General features: G+C 37.4%; 1 pseudogene; it reads left to right on the forward strand.

The window, feature by feature from the left end:
- The first annotated feature begins 10,526 nt into the window (after positions 1 to 10,526).
- Positions 10,527 to 11,342, forward strand: LOC118897817 (annotated as a pseudogene).
- The last annotated feature ends 8,566 nt before the right edge of the window (positions 11,343 to 19,908 follow it).

The raw sequence follows: 19,908 nt of genomic DNA on the forward strand, positions 1-19,908 counted from the left end.
GCTATATCATGTAAAGAGTTTCAGTGACCCCAAGTCATGGAAACGTGTTCTTAAGGGCCCAGAGGGATCTGGCCTGAAAAAAAAAATGGGGCATATGTTCTTGATCTGCCTTCCTGACATGACGTATGCTGTGGTTAATTATGCTGAAACTTTGTTCTGATCAGGTTACTTCCCTTTTCACCAACCTTGCCAAAACAATAAATATTTATTTCCAAAGAATATTTTCTCTGTGCATTTAAACAGTTTGCTATACATCAACGAGATCCTGGAGATGTGTGTATGGTGTGTCTGTGTGTCTGTGTCTATGTTCTTGTTGATCACATCCTGTAGGTAATGACAAACTGAAAACAGTACAGTCGTCCCTGGTATCTGCAGGGGATTGGTTCCAGGATCCTCCATGGGGACCAAAATCCATGGATGCTCAAGTCCTTTATATAAAAAGATGTAGTACAGTTGGACCTCCGTGTCTGCAGGTTCTGCATCCACAGATATGAAGGGCCAACTCTACAGTAGAAAGGATATGAGAAAAGAGTCTCACCACAGGATGGAGGTGGGACATGGAAAAGGTTTGGGTGAGAGTTGGGAGCTTGCTCTAGCCTGGGACTGGGAAGGTCTCACGGGTGATGTAACTTCAGATGAAAAACTCTAAAACTCTAGTATTGGAAGGACAGTCAGATCTAGGTTTTGTGGTACCTGAAACTCATACCATTTGTGAGGGGGGGTTCTTTAAGAAAAAAAGATACAAAACCACAAGCATAAAATCACGTAGGAAGCCTTGAAATATGCCTTAAAATCTTAGGTTTCCTTAGCTCATAGTAAATCTGTTTCAGGTTGGACATTGACATTGTAACCTGATTTTCTCGCTGGGAGCAAATGCCTCTGTCAGCAGATAAAGAGTATCTCTAGGAGCGTTTCAGGTATCCTAGGCTGAGATCAAACTGAAGTTTTGCCCTAGACTGTTGGAGAGGCAATCGGGTCTCTGGAAGCTGGTCCAGATGCCAAGGTTAAGATACACTAGAAGTCTCCTGGTTGAGGTGCTGGGCTGTTTTGTGACCTTGAGAAAGACTGGGATCCGGGCAAACTCATGCCATGTAAAGATCCCCAGGGATGAATGTAAGGTACAGCTGTGAGGGCAACCACAAAGGAAGCAGTGATATCCTGCTGTTCTTCCCTATCGTTATCTTCAAACCAGGAGAGAAGTTGGGAAGACTGGCAAATTAACTTCTGTTGTTCTGTGACGATTCCAGGGGAGAGCCTGCTCTTCATTTAGGTTGTGTGGTGAAGAGGGAGGCTGTGCATTCCCCCTCAACATCCCAGTGGGGGTCTCTGGGGCAACAACACCTTCATAGGTCCATGGGAAGCAGAGGCAGGAACAGGACATGAAGGATCCAGTTCTGAGTGGAGAGGATATGGCACCTTGTTGAAAATAACTGAGAAACACTCTGAAAGTGAAATGCTTTTCCACTTGGAAATGTTCGGTCTCAAACTCACTTAATTTGTGTACTTATCAAGTGCATCAACAACCTTAAGAACAGGTTGGTGTTGCCTGGTAGACATACAATCAAAGCAAATAAACACTAAATAACATGGCTATATTTCCTGTCACTGACCTTTGTTCAAGAGTTCCTTCCATCTTGCTTACCAACTGCTTATCCCCAGTCAATCTGCATTAGATGAAAACGACCTGTCCTATGAGGTCCAGCTCAACTGGCCATGAAATATGAAAACCTTCCCTGATTCCCCCAGTCACAAACGGTCTTTCTATTTGAAGCATTATGTCTTTACATCTTTCTATGGCTCTACACACTTTCACCTAGAAGTGTGGTTACTTTAGTGAATATCTGGACTAGCCTCTCTTGTCTATGAGGATTAGAATGTTACTCAGGTTCTCTTAAATCTTTTGGGTTTCTGTTTGCTTAATAGTGTTTGTGACAAGGCAAAACTGCACACTGAAATCTCATGGGAAACAAGAGATAGCCTTAGAACTGAGCTAGCCAGATGGAAACAAAGTTGGGAAGTTAAAGGAACCTATCAGCTGTGGGTACAGCAGTCAACTTCATTCACCGACCCAGCCTCACATCATACAAAGCCTGCAGAAAGGAAGCATGACTCATTCACCTTGGTAGGTAGCAAGCCAGTACTGCAAACACAGTGGTTGGTGGGGCATTAAGCACACAGTGCCCAGATGGACTGAAGGTTGTCTGGGTTGTAGCGTGAATGTGTTTCTTAGAGGAAGATACCATTCTGATAGCAAATGTATGAGCTTGGTTACCCATGTACTAAAAAATTATACTTTTCTCCTCAGCTCTTCTACTCCCCGGAGCCAAAATCCTTCCACTGAAGACTTTGTCATTAGGTACTATGACAATGCTTAGTTCCCAGACTCTCATAGGCCAGTCTCCATCTTACTCTCTGTGTATCCCTCAGAGCAAGACCTTTTGCACATAGGAGGCTCTCAATAAGTTTTGAATGAATAGGTGGTTAGAAATCAGCTGTAATATCCTTCTGCATATACATCATATGTAAGCTACCAGGGTTTGGGGATTTTTTTTCCCCTTTAATCTGTGTTTTCACTAAGAGAAAGAGGGGAGTCATTATTCTTTGACACATGAAGTACCTCATTTTTAATGTAGGTAAACTGCTTGTTCAGAGAAAACAGTACGTTGTGGTACTGAAAACACAACTGTATGGCTCCTGAGAGCTACCTTATTATCTGACTAAATTGGTTTATGTAGAAAAAACTAAAGAATAGAAAATATACATTCAAACATTAAGTAAATATCTTAAATGGAATCAAATTCTTGGAGAAGATATGAAAGCTCTCCATCCGGGGTCAGGATGGGGACGGGGGAAGGCTTGAATCTTTAGCTGATTTGTTGAAGAAAACTTAGCAGTATGTAGTACATGGTGAAGAATAATCCTGAATTGGCACAAGCAAGAAAGGTAGGATTTGCCTGCTTCTTTGAACATTAGTTCATATCCTTCATATTCATTATACTGTAGACCATTAAGCTATTTTATGGGCATGAGAGAAGTTCAAGTACAGCACAAGTTGCCAAAAGGATTATGAATTTCATTTTGATTGATCAATAATTAACTGTACCTTGTGAAATTACAGGCTTGACTAACTGTGGAACGTATTGTAGTGAACAGCCCAAGCTGCCAGAAAGAACAGAGAAGACAGAAGAAAAAAAGATGGAAACTGAAACATCTGTCCCCTTTATGCTGCAAGAGCTGGTAACCAAGATCTCGCTGTTTCCTTCTCTATCTAAAGTACAAACAGCATAAAGCAGGGATTGGATTGATACAGGACACTACAGAAGGTGTTTGCTTATAATTATTTCTAGCACTTTTTTGAAGCTCAGGGATAAAACATTTCCAATTATTCATCAAGCTCTTGGAATACATAGGCCTCTATAAGAGGGATTTAGCAGAACAACAAATAGCACACAAGGGTACAGATGAAAGGAAAGAATGTGAAGGGATTATTACCATAAAAAAGCAAATGACTATTTGATGGAATTACAACAATACAGGGAGTCAGAGAGGGATGGGAAAATAATGCTAATTGATAAATACATAGCTGTTTAGCATTAATTTGAATTATGTCATGGCTGTGAAATGAATAATAACTGTCATTTGCTTTTCACACGTGAATGTATATATATGTATATATACACACACACACACACATATACATATATATATATATAACTTTTGAAAGATAACTAATCTAGACTTCCGTTGCCTCAGTGGCTGCCTTGGAAAAGCTGTCCACTTTACTTCAACCAATGAGAGTTCTAATTATTAAAATATTGGTGGAAATTCCCTTTACTAATATCTGACAGCCTTAGTTTACCCAAAATACACAACAATTTGTACTACCCATTTATGGTTTACATCTATGTACTTCTAAACAGGTTTTTTTTTTTAGAAGATATTTCTTTTTGTTTGTTTGTTTATTTAATTATTTATTTATTTTATTTTTGGCTGCGTTGGGTCTTCGTTGCTGCGCGCAGGCTTTCTCTAGTTGAGGCGAGCAGGGGCTACTCTTCGTTGCGGTGCACGGGCTTCTCATTGCCGTGGCTCCTCTTGTTGCGGAGCACGGGCTCTAGGCGCAAGGGCTTTAGTAGCTGTGGCTCGCGGGCTCCAGAGCACAGGCTCAGTAGTTGTGGCGCACGGGCTTAGTTGCTCCGCGGCATGTGGGATCTTCCCGGACCAGGGCTTGAACCCGTGTCCCCTGCATTGGCAGGCAGATTCTTAACCACTGCACCACCAGGGAAGTCCCATAAACAGGTTTTGAGTACTGTCTAATGTGGACAAATGTTAAAATCTAAACCAAATCTAAAACAAAGCATAGGACTGACTATCCTTGTTTCTTTTCTGTAATTCCTCTACGTACTTTTCTTCCTTTGTTAGTACAGAGAAAAGTTAAATTATCTAGCGATAACAGCAATTTTAGCACAAATATGCTTTTACAATTGCATTTGGCAGATTTATGGATGCTGGGGAATCTCAAAATAGAAGGTGAAATCACTTTCTAACCACAAATAGCTGAGCCACCCCGGTAACAGTATAGTTCAGACCTGGGAATAGATTACCTTTCAAAAAAATATTGAATTTAAGTATTTCTTTCCAGTTACCTCTGATCAGATAAAAAGATTTCTATTTATTTTTTAATAAAATAAAATACTTGGGAATAAAGTACCAAAGGAATTCAAATTAAATGGCAAGACAGGATCTCTAAAACTCTTCTGTTATCCCAAACTATAAGAACCCATCCATTGGTTGTTCCACTCAGGAATGTTGAAGTTCTCACAGGCCCATTCAATCATGAACTGTACTTGCCCCAGAGTGTCCTTCAGAGAGCAGAGAGGCACTAGACAGTTAGGTCTTTGAGGTTTTCTGTAGTTCTCTTTCTATTTTTGTTTTCTAAACTTTGTGTTACATACAACTCAAATTTTTAGTTTCAGACAGAAATAGTATACTTGCAGGTGTAGTCAAGACATAAGATTCATGATGGCACAGCATAATAAAATAAATCAGTTTTGCTACCTAATAATGTGCTTTAAAGAATAGAGAAAGTTTAATGTGCAGTTTAGGAAGGCACACATTTACAAATTAAGATATATTGGTCACCAATGCACTCAATAGATACTAACTCCACAAATCTGCATAATTGTAGTTCTAAACACAACAACATTTTCTGGTCATTTGTGGGGAAAGAAGAGTAAAAAGGGTGAGATACTCTAGGGTCCTGGAAGAACTGAGACCTTCAGAATAGCAGATAGGTCAAGAAATAAATGTGTATGAAATAGGATTACAAATTTTTTTTTGAACAGAGAAAGCATTTACCAATAAGGAAAAAAATAAAAGATGAAAAGGTATCTAGTCATTTTCTGTGTGTATCTCTTCTGAAATTGGGGATAGGAAAAATATTTCAGTTTTATACTGATTTTCTTACGGCTTTTGGAAATTATTTATTTACATTACACTAAAATAAATACCACAATAAAGTTTTTGTTTACTATGATTTAAAGTAAATGTTTCATGACCAGGATTTAAAGTTACATTTGTGACTGCAAATAATTCTTAGAAATGAATATTTCCCTGTTTTGCTTTTGTACTAAACAAATCTGCAGCAAGTTACTTTAAAAATGAAATAAATCTTGTGTTCATAGTGACAGTCAATAACACTACAGCATAATAATCAATTGCTATTTGTAGCAGCAGGACTAGCAGTGGGGGCAGATCAGTGCAAATTACTGTCACTGTGTGCTGTCATGTACAGCCAGCCTGTAGAACCCAAGACAAATGAAGCTCGATTCAGCGGAACGAGACAGTACTTAGTCATACCTGCACCACAACAGAGGAATGTGGGTTGGCATCAAATATAACAGGAAAATGGATATAAATCTAAAACATTGATGGGTAAGAAAAATAAATTAATCCAGCTAAGAGTTCTGCTCCCAAGATTCAAAGTTAAATGCTCATCCCTTTTTTTTCTATGAGCTGGAAATTGGTGGATTACAGGTGTCTAGGGATCTACAAAAAGGTTAGATGGCTTTTTAGTGAACGCCAGAGAAGTCTGTGCTGTACTTGACTCTGTTTCAGAGACATGACTGACTCTAAAATCAGATATTAGGTGTAAATCACTAGTAATGGCCAATTCTAATGACAAATTTAAGTGATAATATATTCCACATACAAATAAGAAACAACTAAGAGGGGTGAAAACCATGTTTGTCCATATCATTGGGGGTTAAAATATTTTTTTAATCTTTTTAATTTTTTGTATTTAATTCAAAGAAAGAAAGGAAGCCGTTGGTCTATCTTTGGGAAATCCTTACATCTTTTAGCCAATCAAGTAATTTTAAAGCTAGAACTACTGATTTTCTACCTTAGTCTCTTTCTGTGATGAATCAGACGACTTGCCTTCTTTTTGCAGGTAAGTAATACAGAATACAGAGAGTAATGGGGAGAAGGCAACCAGTATATTCAAATCCACAAAAGAAATAAGCTGAGCAGATTGACAATAGCATAGTAATCCCTCCATTTCTAACACTCCCCAGTAGTTAATGAAGTTTGCAGAGAGGTATAGTCACTCATTCAGGAGAAAAGTGCTTCAAATATTTCCTTGAACAAGATCAGAACCAACCATGTAATCTACTGCACCCTGTTTTAAATGAATCTGGGGTGCCCCTTGTTCAAAAGTAATAAGAATTTCAAGACCACACAGCAGACCACTGAAACAAGCGTGGGCCCTCTAAATGTGAGGCTTCCTCCAACGACCCAGATTGTGCACCCATGAAGCCAGCCATTGATGCTAGAGTTCATCTTCCTAAGCTTCGACCTTCCCACAAACACCAGCCTAGTTTGGTTTATGTTACTTAACCCTCAACAAATTGATCTCTAAAACAACGGTTACAGATTGATAGCCTGCAGGCTGAAGTTGGCCCAGAGACATATTCTGGTCGACCTGATGGGTGACTCTTATAGGTCAAGACTGAGTAACAGCTGATCCCTTTGGATGAGACTTCTCAGTCCCTATTATTTCTTATTCTTTGACAGTGAGCCATTTTTGCCCCTTACATACCTGCCTAGCCCCTGTTAACATTTGAGTTTACCACCCATAAAATGGTAATGGAAATCTTTAGCTAGATTTCCCTGATCCTAATAGCAGTGCAAATAATAGTAGTAAAAGCATCATGCTGGAAAAACTTACATGGATCTTAAGAAAACATTAGTTAAAGCACAAATGAGTTAATAGTATTGATGAAATGCATATTCTGTAAACTATGCTCTCAGGAAAAATTTGCATTAACTCACTACCTCCTTTAATGAAAACCTGTTAGGAAGAAATGCCACTCTCTACTTTCACCCTGTTTACTTCACTGATCTAGATGGGAAAAAAAAAAACAAAAAACCCTCAAAAATTCACTTACCAATATGTTGAGCCATTTACAATTCTGAAATCACATTAAAAGCAACTAACAAACACCAAGGGGAAAGGGGCAGAAACACTTAAGTACAATTAAAAGAAATTGAAATGACCCTCGGAAGCAATCTGTGATGAATGAAAAATAGTAACTCTTTTCCCAAGTAAAATGACTTTATCAAAATGACAGCAGGATGCCTAAAATATGTACATTATTTAGAAATGTGACAGTTCACTCGATTGTTAAACATGGTGGTGATAAATTGTAGTTTTCTAAAAGGGACCAAATGACCTGAAAAATAATGCACCTAAGATTTAAGAAAACATATCTGCCAAATATGATAATGCTTTGAGTTCAATACAGTGACTTTCTTACTGATAGTTCATGTTATTAATGGCTTAAATATATAACTCTGTCTTATAACTCTATCATGGGCAGAATCCAACTGCAAACCTAGTGTGTCTTTATATTGCTTTCATCTTGCTAGATTATTTTCAAGATAGAAAGTCTATGCCAATTTAATTGTGATTAGACTTAACTTCTGGACTAAGCTCACATATAAGAAGATGAACAAATCCTAGAATGTATTTTTACAAGTCATCATATTTGACTACTGCTTCAACTTCCCAACGAATGGAATGAAGAACTTAATATAAATTTTTGGTCTCTGCTGTATTTTACTCTGTATTTTTGGCTCTGCTGTAAGAAAGCCGTTTGCCTTATTTGCAGCATTTGGAAAAAAGAAAGCACATAGCAATACTCTTGAGTCAAACTTTTGCCACAGTCAGCCACTGTTTCTGAGATGTCAGGTCTGTATAACTATATTAGAAAGGATTTTTTTCCTTCATTCTGCCTCTATTCCCCAAGCTGTAATTCCATTCAAAGAAATATTTGCCATGTAAGTCAGCAAGGATTAGAACTATTTTTAAGAGATTGCTTTTAGAATATTATTGGTGTTTACCTGGCAGAGAACAGATAAGGCTACTGCTACCGTTATTGTAATTTTACTGAAGATGTGCCTTTTTAATGATGAAAACTGTGTAAGGACTTTGGCTTTCTCTGTTTAAAATATATGCTGCAGAGCTCAAACCTTAAACTAGATGTGTTAGATATGAGATTTCTTTTTTAACAGAATAAATTTAAGGTGGAGCAGGATGTGTGACTAAAAATGTTTCCCAGGAGAAATCTATCTCACGAAGGTGTGATTCATTTGGCCCAGGGAGACTATAAAGCTAGCACCACTAGCCCATACTTCTGAGTTGTTTGCTCTTCATGAAGTAGTCTAGGTATTATCTACTGACCTTTCTTCATTGTCATTTTTCTACAGTGATCTCCTTTTACAATTGATGAATTCCACTTCATCTTTTCTATAATATCCACACATCCCTTGAGTAAGAAATATGGCTTATGGAAAAATGAATAAGGCTTGGGCTTGACAAAAATGAGCTTAGCACTAAGTGGAGATGTTTGCACACATTCTATCATTCTGTATAACCATCTGGAACAAAATGGGTTAGGGATGAGGCTGATTTGGCACCTTTATGGTTGACTAACCTGCACAAATTCACATGCCTAATAAGTGTCAGGGCAAAGATTTGCACCTATGCTTAAAGGTCCCAGCTCTTTTCATTGTGCCATGTTGTCTTTCTTCAGGATCTATGCGTTATAGGCCTCTGTACCTTACAAGCCTTATCAATAAATGAACCAGATGACATCTTTGAGGATTTTTTGGATTGCATTAGAGGTAAAGTTTACAGAACTGGGAATCCAAAATAAAAATGACTGCCCTTTCCCTCATGAGTCTTAAACTAAATTAAAACTGGAATAATTTTTGAATCCTAGAGTCTCAAGAAGAAGCAAATACCATATAAACAAGTTGATAACAAGAATTTTTTGAAATGCCTTTCCCATGATATCATGTATTTGCCTAAAGTTGAAATTTAGTAGAATCTTCTGAATCATAAGATAAATACCAACCTTTATCTTTTATATTTTTGGTGTTAAGAATTTTTTTAATATTTACTTTAATTCTTTGAAGAGCAGTTATTTATTCACATATGTGTGCGTATACATATGTATGTTTAGTATACATATCAATACAACAATGAATGACAAATGTCTTATCCTCGGTTTGCTTAAAATGATTAATAAAGTACCTGTGTAATATTTCTCAGTTAGCTAAAATACTAATTATATAGTTCTGTACCTGAAACCTTATGAATATATACTAGTAAAGAGCATTAAAAATACCACATATGGAGAAAAAAGACATTCAGTTATATTAAATAGCAGGTACAAATACCAGTCTCATGACTATCTCATATATGTAGTTTCATTTTTGTGTTTATATTTAAAAAATATAAAATGCAAACTCAGTGTTATAACAACTTTGTCAATTAGCTAATTTGACAATGTGTAATTCCATCACAAACTTTCCAAGTACTATGAACACTAGTTATTTTTGATGCCCTTTCTATGTTTTCTGCAACATAGAAATAAACAGCAGGGTATTCAACTCCATCATTCATTGGTACTCCTGTTTATTACAGAGAGAAAAAAGGAACTCTAGAAAAATCCCATTTATTTTATGTAGCATGTATATGATAAAGAGCATATCAAGATTTCTATTAAAATAGAAACTCACATTGAATGCTTGCTTGCAGTGCTGACAATACGCTCACAACTGTTGGTTCCAGAAAACATTGTTAGGAATTTTAATGATTTGAATTGTAAGAAATGCATTAGCATTAACTAAAGGTGATGAAAAATCTCTGGTTCTAGTTTTTAGACTCTCCCACCGCCCCCCCTTTTTTTCACTATTTCCTTTCCTTACATTGGATTTTGTCATATGTATAGGTATAGCCATACGGGGAAATGTGAGATTGATTGTGTCGCAGCAACGTAATATAAAGTGAACGGATCTAAGAGTCAAGATTTCACCAAATGAAATATTTTTAACTTCTATTTTTTACTAAGAAAAATAAAACTAGATGGAAACCATTGTATCAATATTACTATTTAGAATTCTAATTATTTAGAATTGTAAGAAGAAAAAGACTCTCAAAAATTGTATTGTGCTCTCCTGTCATGCAAGATGGTGGTAAAATAAAGCTGAAAACCCAGACACTAAGGAGGAAAAAGCAAAGGAAAGGTGAGGTCAGTGGCAAGGTTAAGAAGGATAACCACAGCGCAAAAATGCCCAAGAAAGGGAAACCCACTACAGCTGAAATTCTGTCTTAGTCAGAGGAATCTGCAGGTATTCCCCATCCAAGGAAAGCCATGTGCAAGAGGAAAAGTTCGGCAGTTAAATCCAACATTGAGAGGCAAAAGGGGATGGTTCTTGCTACTGTCACAAGCCAGTTCCTGGTAACAAGAATGGTGGCACCCAAGTGTTCAAACTTGGCAATATATCTAGTTATTATCCTACTGAAGAGGTGACTGAAAAGCCGTTGAGCCACTGAAAAAAACCCTTTTGTTACCATGTGAGAAAACTTAGAGATAGTGTCATTTACAGATCAACTCTACTGGTCACCGCAGAGGCAAAAATGTGGCTTTCCTGAAGCAGCTTGCTACTTGTAATTGGATCTCTGGTCCTCAATTTAGTTTCTCTATGCTGAACACAAAAGAAATTTGTCATTGCCCCCTCCACCAAAATTGAACTGAAAATACCCAAACATTGCATTGATGCCTACTTCAAGAAGGAGCTACATAAGCCCAGCCACCAAGATGAGATTCTGGACACAGAGAAAAAAATACCAGGTTACAGAGCAGTGCAATATTCATCGCAAAGCTCTGGACTCTCAAAGTATGCCAACAATCATAAGCTGTTCCCAGCTCCATGATTATCTGCGTTCAGTGTTCTCTCTTACAAATGAAGATTATCCTCACAAATTGGTGCCCTAAATTTCTAACAGAGAACACTAATTAAAATAACTGAAACATTAAAAATATAGTATTGCTTTAAAAGTCATTCATACCAGCATGTTTTCAGTTCAATTAATTAATATTAACTGATTAATTAATATCTTGAGGTATTGGTACGTAGAGAAAATTTACATTTGACCAAAAATAAAATTTTTATGATAGCCAATTTTTCAAAATCTTTTCTTTTAGAATTAGACAACATTTTTGTCATTGAAAAGTTTGATTCTATATGCAAATTGCAATTAACAGGTAATAAAAAGTGAAGTAACTATTCAATACAAATAATAACTTAGTATTATTTTTCCCCAGAAATAAAAGTAAGGTTTTTAAAAAATATAATACTACCTCATTAAAGTCATAATGCTATTGATATACATGAAGTTTTCAATGAACCTGGATTTTATTTTTTACTTATCATATATCAGATGATGTGAAAGTAATGGTTCACAATTTTAAAGGACATTGATTCTATTTATAGAAATAAGAACAGACACTAGTAGATAAAATATATATGTTCCATATATAAGAGATTTATTATTAAATAAATAGTAACAAACATTAAGTTTTTCTTATTTAGGGGAAAAATCTAGATTCCATAGAACATAGATACAATGCTTGAAAAAAACAGTAATGTCCAGCTAATGGAGGACTCTGAGGGAAAGGGGCCTGCCTGATATTTAGGAAATTATTGTAGCTAGAATAGGGTTAGTTTATCAGTGTTGCAGTTTGGAAAATTAACAACCATGTAGAAAACTTACAGGAAAATTGATAACCAACTATCCTACCATCAGAAAAGTGACTCATTTCTCAAAGACATCCATTGAGATATTTTGCAGCACTTAGGGTTCATCAAAGTGTAGCGTTTGTAATATGGGAAAATAGCCTTCAATAATAACCTTTCCCTTAAAATGGTGGCAATTGCCAAGGGCCTAATATAATCTGGCAAAAAGTGCCTTGTGTACTTCAATCAAGAGCTGATTTAATCTTATTACAAAAACTATAATGGTTTTATTGAACTTCTATCTAGTCTCTATTGGTCTAGTCGGGTAGATAGAAATTCACTTCCTCTTTTTGTTCTTTTCACTTAAGATGCTTTGGAAAAGGAAATGAAATTTATCAAGGTAATGTAGTTGATTCTAACAACAAGAACACTTTGAAGTTAAAGTAGTTTAGTTGGGGAATGTCAGTGAGGCTTCCATGGAGCGCTTAGATGCTTCGTGCCAGTTATAATGGGCACCCTTCTCCCAAAAGAGAGGAAAATAGTATTTGTTTCACATTATCTTTAACATCTCCAGCAAGCTATCCTTCATACACAATTGCATAATTCATCTAGCACCACTGTCTCACATATGGGTGGTTGTATACACTTATCTGAGAGATTGACAAGCTAAAAAAAAATAACTCTGATGAACATTTATACTCTCAGATGAAAAAGAAAGCATTAAAGTTTATGTATGATACACACATAATTGAAAAACTTTGGAGATATAGTGAAAAGTGAATTGTAGATATTGAATCCCAAGGGAGGGTAAGTTTTGAGATTCTCCAAGAAGCTATTCCTTAGTTATCTCTTTGTGCAATAAGAGGGACTTGAAGAATGATTGATTATAATAGGAAAGATCATGGTGAGCTCAGATGCCTTTGCACACAATCTTTCAATCCCCAGAGTCGTCTCACTAACCCCTCAACTTCAGTCACAAAACTGGCTTGGTCTCTGGAATAAATCTGGTTCATAGGTGGAAAAAAATATGATGTCTCAGCATCAAATAAATCTTATTTTTGTTTGGAATATGCAGTTCCTGTAACTAGGCTTAAGACTATTTGAAAGTAAGTTCATGTCTTACATTCCATTTTTTAGGAACTTGACACACACAATGTACCCTTGTACATTGCACAGGGGTACCCAGTGCCATGGTCCCTCTGTGACAGAGATCTTTCTCTGCCTGGTGCAATTTTCTTAGTGTTTAGAGACATGTTTTTGAATCTTAGTGCTTGTGACTGGATTCCTGCTACTCATTCTTAGATCTACTCATCCTGACAGGGTTCTTGCTTGGAATTTTGCCTATTTTATGAGAAATTCATTGGCTTTTATCACTGAATAACTCAGACATGATTAACTACCTAAAATTTATTTATTGAATACTCAATATGTGTCAGTAACTGTGCTGAATGTAGAGATACAGTAGTAAATAAAACAATATTTTACCTATCTCCCCGGGATTTACAAGCTAGTGGGGAAGCTGGCATTAGACATGAGCTCAGAATGATGATTTATGTTGCAAACGGCCATGACAAAGAGCTATGGAAGTGTATGTCCAGGTATCTAACCTGGTCTGGATGATCAAGGAATGGCTTCTCATGAAAGGATGTTTGAACAGTGACCAGAAAAGAATTAGCAAAGTGAACATGGGCAGAAGAATATTTAAGCTGAAGGAAACATGTATATAAAGACCTAGCAGCATAAAAGGATGGTAGATGAGAGAAAATAAAACTCGTGATGTCTGAACTGTAAATGGGATTGTACCTGTCTGACTTTTTTTCTAACTTCCCAGGACTTGCTGTGATTACCTGCCCTGCCTTATTTCGAGTTATGTCCACTCCACTATTTTTTTACTACATTGATGTCTGAGGCCATGGTCTGAATATAAGGTGACTTTGAGGCTAATCAGCAGAGAAACAGGAGTCAAAAGCAAGGTGTGATACCTGAAACTAGCACAACATTGTTAATCAACTATATTCCAATATAAAATAAAAATAAAAAAGCAGAGCGTGGGCTTCCCTGGTGGCGCAGTGGTTGAGAGTCTGCCTGCCAATGCAGGGGACACGGGTTCGAGCCCTGGTCTGGGAAGATCCCACATGCCGCGGAGCAACCGGGCCCGTGAGCCGTAATTACTGAGCCTGCACGTCTGGAGCCTGTGCTCCGCAACAAGAGAGGCCGCGATAGTGAGAGGCCCGCGCACCGCGATGAAGAGCGGCCCCCACTTGCCACAACTAGAGAAAGCCCTCGCACAGAAACGAAGACCCAACACAGCCATAAATAAATAAATTAAAAAAGAAAAAATGCAAAGCTTTAAAAAAAAAAAAAGCAGAGTGTGGTAAAAGTAAGATGGATTAGATCAATGAATAGGATGTGCTGTAGGATACATTCTGTGGAAGATTTAGCAGTGGACCTTCACTGTGAGGAACAGAGTGGGGAACGATGAGGGTTGACGAGAACTTACCAATAGTGATGCTAAGCAAGAGAGAAATTAACAGACAGAAATAACTATTTCCAGTCACATCTTCGTTTGGAATAGAATGTTCACATTTAAGGTTAATATTTGTTTCTAAATTTATTCTTAATGTATCTCTTTAAAAAAGTTAAGAATATTATTAAGATGTTGGGCTCAATTGCATAATATTGTTTGGACATTTTTGATTGTGATTATTTAGATTAATATTTATGTGGTACACATTATGAGTGACAACAATTTGACTGAATTTTTACTAATCTTCCTTATTCAGAATTAGGCACAAATAAGCCCTTACTGTCACTCCATGCTTATGCACCTAAGTTCTCCAAATCATCAGAGAAATTGGTGTGGGAGACAAGTGTGGAATCGCTGTTTCAAGTCCTCTCCAGGATGACCAGGGTGGGACAGAAGATGCTGCCTGAGGCAGATGGCAGATGCAGAGCGATGGTGTGATTCAAATTGCTAACCTGGACAGAAAGACTTGGTGTAGGTTGGAAGAGGAGTCAGATTAAGAAAGGGAAGTAAGTTTGTCTCTGCCCAAAGCCCAGCTCTCATCTTGAAGCTTTCACAGCAATTTAATGTGTGTGATCTTTTTAGCCAGGCACAGACCTATCCCTTATTTAAATAGACCCAACTTAAGTCTTTTGCTAAGCAAAAAGCAGAAGAGTTAGCTGAAGTATCAAATTCAGAAATATTGGAGAATTCACCAAAGCATTTTCACAAACCGGAATCGATCTGGGTCTGCTTGGTTTCACCTTAAGGCTATTTTATAAAAAGGTTTCATATCTGAGAGAAACAGAGACACAACTTCAAACACCTTGAAGGGGTAGCAAGGATAGGTATTAGGCAACCTCTGAAATGACCCCCACTGATCCTTGCCTCCTACTGTGCATGCATTTTTGTTATAAATTCCCTCTGAGTGTGGGTAGACCTAGCAACTCACTTCTAACAAAAAGAATATTGCAAAAATGTTGGGATATTTCTTATAAGACTAAGCATGCAATTAACCAGCAATTGCACCGCTAGGCATTCATCCCAGAGAAATAAGAACTTATTTTCACACAAAAACATGTACACAAACGTTTGTAGCAGCTTTATTCATAATAGTAAAAAATTGACATTAGCCTATATGTCCTTCAACATGTTGATGATTAAACAAGCAGTGTTACACACCTTCCCTGGAATACAAGTCAGCAAGAAACAGGAACAAACTATTGATACATACTGCTTGACGAATCTCCAGAGAATTTTATTGAGTGAAAAAAGTCAGTCCCAAAAGGCTGCATGCTGAATGTTCCATTTATATAATAATTTTGAAATGACACAATTACAGAAATGGAGAACAGATTAGTGGGTGCCAGGGGTTAGGGGCAGAGTAGAATGGGGAGAAAGAAGTGGGTATGATTATAAAAGAGCAAAATGAGAAATAATTGTGTGGATGAAACTGTTCAGTATCTTGCTATGGTGGTGGTTACACAAACGTACACATGTGATAAAATTGTCTGGAATTAACTACATATGCAAGAAAATACAAGTGAAACTGGAGAAATCTGAGTAAGATTTATGGATTATGTCAATGTCAATATCCAGGATGTGATATTTTACTGTAGTTTTGCAAGATGTTACCACTGGGGGAAACTGGACAAAGGGGCCATGGGATCTTTCTATATAATTTCTTACAACTGCATGTGACTACAGTTATCTCAATAAAAAAAAAATCCATAAAAAGCTAATGGAATGTCACCTATGAAATTAGCTTACAAAAAGACCTGATCTCTCTGTTTCTTGCTGTCTCCCTCTGTCTCTTTCTCTTAGCCCTTGCTCTGAGGGACACCAGCTGCTGCTGTGTTGTGAGTAGCCCTCTAGAAACTTCCATACATCAAAAATTGATGTCTCCAGCCAACGGCCAGCAAGAACCTAAGTCCCATGAATGGCTACGTGAGTCACCTTAGAAATGGATCTGCCCATAGCCACCTGAGTGAGCTAGACAGCAGATGCCCCCCAACCTTGTCAAGTCTTGGGGTGACTGAAGCACATGCCCATGCTTCAGTAAAGCCTTGTGAGACACACTGAGCAGAGGCACCCAGATAAACCAAGCAGGATTTGTGACCATACAAACTGTAAGATAATAAGCATCTACTGTTACATTATTTACAATAGCCAAGATATGGAAGCAACCTAAGTGTCCATCAACAGATGCATGGATAAAGAAGATGTGATATATATATACAACAGAATACTACTCAGCCATAAAAAAAGAATGAAACTTTGCCATTTGCAGCAACATGGATGGACTTGGAGGGCATTATGCTAAGTGAAATAAGTTAGAGAGAAAAAGGAAAATACTGTATGATATCACTTACACGTGGAATCTAAAAAATACAACAAACTAATGAATATAACAAAAAAGAAGCCGACTCACAGATATTGAGAACAAACTTGTGGTACCAGTGGGGAAAGGCAAGTGGGGAGGGGCAGTATAGGGGTAGCAGATTAAAAGGTATAAAATATTAGGTATAAAATAAGCTACAAGGATATACTGTACAACACATGCAATATAGTCAGTATTTTATAATAACTATAAATGGAGCATAACCTTTAAAAATTGTGCATCACTATATTGTACACCTGTTAACTTATACAATATTTTACAGCAACTATACTTCAATTAAGAAAAGAGCGAAAGAGAAAAAAGTTAAACATCTGCTGTTTTAAGCTGCTGTGTTTTGAGGTAATTTGTTAGGCAGCAGTAGATAACTAAGGGAAGAATAATACACCTGACAATGATAGATCCTAAAAAGTCTCTACATTTAGTTCCTCACAATGTCTCACAGGATGGCAATGCCCCCATTCTCCCTTCACCTTTCATCCTTCTTACAAAAACAAATAAACAAACAAACAAGCTTTAGCGCCATGAGATATTTGTCCACTTCAGCCTTACTCCAGCCTGCTCTCAACTTACAAGGCTAACGGGTGTGAATCCCTTGTTCTCTGGCTTTTGTTGGGTTGGACCAATGAGAAGGCACCTCAGGAGACCAGCGGGCAGGAGGGGAGTGAGGTTATTTTTGTCTTTCCTGGCTCCCTCCCTGTAAGGTCACCTTGAATAAGCACTAAGCCTGATCCATTGACAGAAGTTTCTCCCCTTCTTCAAGCAGCCTGAGGTCCTGGACTCTGAACTCTTCTTCTTCCCCTCAGGTCCAGGGGCAAACAGCATCCCTGAGGCTGTTAGCACTGCATTCTTGTATCGATTCCTTGTGGTTTCCCTACACTCCAACCACACCTCTGCACATAGTCCTTGGCAAATTATCCCACTTTGATGATGTCACGTGCTTCTTGATGAGACAATGGTTTTTCCATCTTACTCCCCTTTCTCTTCCCTCACACTCTTTTTATATCTTTGGGTCCTTTCCTTCAACATAAATTTTTTCCCTTTCTTTTTTTTTTCCTGGATTTACCTTGATGTTCTTCCTAATGTTAATCAATTTAACCTTTCCAGTTTTCTTTCAGGGCTCAGAATTAGGCACCACAAAGATTATTATTAGAAGGCAGAAATTCACAAGCAGTTGCAAAGATGTAAATTATTTTTATTTAGGACCACCTTTTACAGCTGTGCAGCTTTTGTGTGGCAGAAAATTCTCCAGGCAGAGGGAGCAGAGGTTTGAAATCCATACTAGACCATGCTCTACCTGCCAGACCTTGGAGCAGGACAGCCCCTGACTCAGGAAAGCGGCACATGTATTTCCTTCTAAAGGCACCTTCTGCTGGCCTAGCTGTGCTCCCAGAGGGGTCTCTCTGCTGCCCAGTGAAGACCCTCTTTCTAAATAACACCAAGGACATTCTATGCTCTCTGAGGCTCTGTTTTGTCTCTGTCACATTAAGATCATCATTTAAAATATCCTGAAAATATGAAAGAAGAGTTTGTGAATCAGGATGTGTGATTTTTAGTAATAGGAAGCTAAAAAGGACATTTGTACTCTGCTTAGGTAAAAATAACCATCGTGTTTCCTTTTAGTTGGCAAGTTTTCATTCATTTGTAATATCCCTGTGTTCATCATCTATCAGATTTCTGTAGCCTACTGAATGGCAGCCAGCACGACTGGACTTCAATGAAAACATCAAATTAAGCCATAATGTAAGATATTTTTAAAGCTAACTTGGCACCTCAGTTTCACCAAAGCCCTATGTGTTTAGAGATCCTCTCGGCTGAATAATGCACCCTCACGATTTATCAGTTGAACAAGATTCAAATGCAAGTGACAAACACACACATGAGCAAAGCATGCACATGGGATGTCATCTTTGAAGTGTTAAGAAGTCTGGATAAAAGCTGATCTGTGAATTATCCAGAAACAACAACTCTCATTCACTCATTCATTCATTCACAGCATGAGCTCTTTGACTATCTTAGGGGAGCCTTCATTTTGAGGTTCCTGAGTCTGCATGTTTTACTACTTTTTTTCTGCACTGGGTCTGCAGTGCAGGGAATGATGACAGCCACTCTCTGGGAAGCTTGTTTCTACGAACGATGTCTCTAAAGTTGCCCTGTGACAAGGCTGTCTCGGTGTAACTGAACCTTTCCCTGTGCAGCCTAACCAAAAGGTACTGTGAAGGTTCTGGGCAATGATTTAATTTGGTGTGACTATGATGTTTACAATGAATCCGTATCAGCTTTTCTTGAGTTTAAAATACGGCACAGTTTTACTTCTACTAAATATTCTCTGTGTAAACATTTAATTTCTTGAAGTTCTAAATGTTGGACGCATTCTCATTAAAACTGCACTTTCATATCGTCTCTGCTGTGTTGATAAATATATTACAAAAATATCAAGGTTTGGAAAGATCATTTTAATCTATGATGTGTATTATTTGAAGTATTTGACTTGTAAGGTAGGTAATGAGAAGATACCATTTTGTATTTTACTGTAATTTAAATAGCACTTTTTATCAAAAATAAATAAAGATAAATGGGAAATGGGGCAATCATTGAGAGTAAGATGTTTCTCAAACATAGAATATAATAAAGCTCCTTCAAAATATGTGATTTTATTTTTCTAAAGAAATATATTCTCTCCAATAAACATCTAGCTTTTTTAGATAAAATAAGGTAGTAGACAGAACAAACATTTCGTGCACATAGAGCTTTCAAGATTTTTATGGACATTTATTTATAAATATGTGCAAGCATTCTTTTTTCTATATTTTCTCCTTGCTGGTCAATTGCAAACTGATCACTTACAATTGTACTTGAGTGCTTAGTGACCAGAAAATTTACAAATGCTTCTGCTGCCAGAGAAACTGAAAGTGCACAAGCA

Source organism: Balaenoptera musculus, chromosome 7, assembly GCF_009873245.2.
Source record: "Balaenoptera musculus isolate JJ_BM4_2016_0621 chromosome 7, mBalMus1.pri.v3, whole genome shotgun sequence".
In the NCBI taxonomy this organism is placed as follows: domain Eukaryota; kingdom Metazoa; phylum Chordata; class Mammalia; order Artiodactyla; family Balaenopteridae; genus Balaenoptera; species Balaenoptera musculus.